A 241-nucleotide genomic window follows, 5' to 3' on the forward strand; every position below is an offset into this window, starting at 1 on the left:
CTTGCCTCGCTTCCTCCGCGTGGCTGCACAGACTTGTGCTTCGTATTTGCCTGGCTCATTGGGCAGGATCTTTTTCCCAACCAAAGCCAAGGTTGGAGTCATCCGAACGCCTCTATGAATCATGGTGAAGAAGCTCATTTAACCCGAGGCTTCATTTTCTCGGGCATCTGCCCCGTTGAATATCCCTCGTTTATGCGCTGATTGTGTCTTCATAACACGTGCTCATTCGTATTCAGTTCGC

Source organism: Penaeus monodon, chromosome 27 (assembly GCF_015228065.2).
Source record: "Penaeus monodon isolate SGIC_2016 chromosome 27, NSTDA_Pmon_1, whole genome shotgun sequence".
In the NCBI taxonomy this organism is placed as follows: domain Eukaryota; kingdom Metazoa; phylum Arthropoda; class Malacostraca; order Decapoda; family Penaeidae; genus Penaeus; species Penaeus monodon.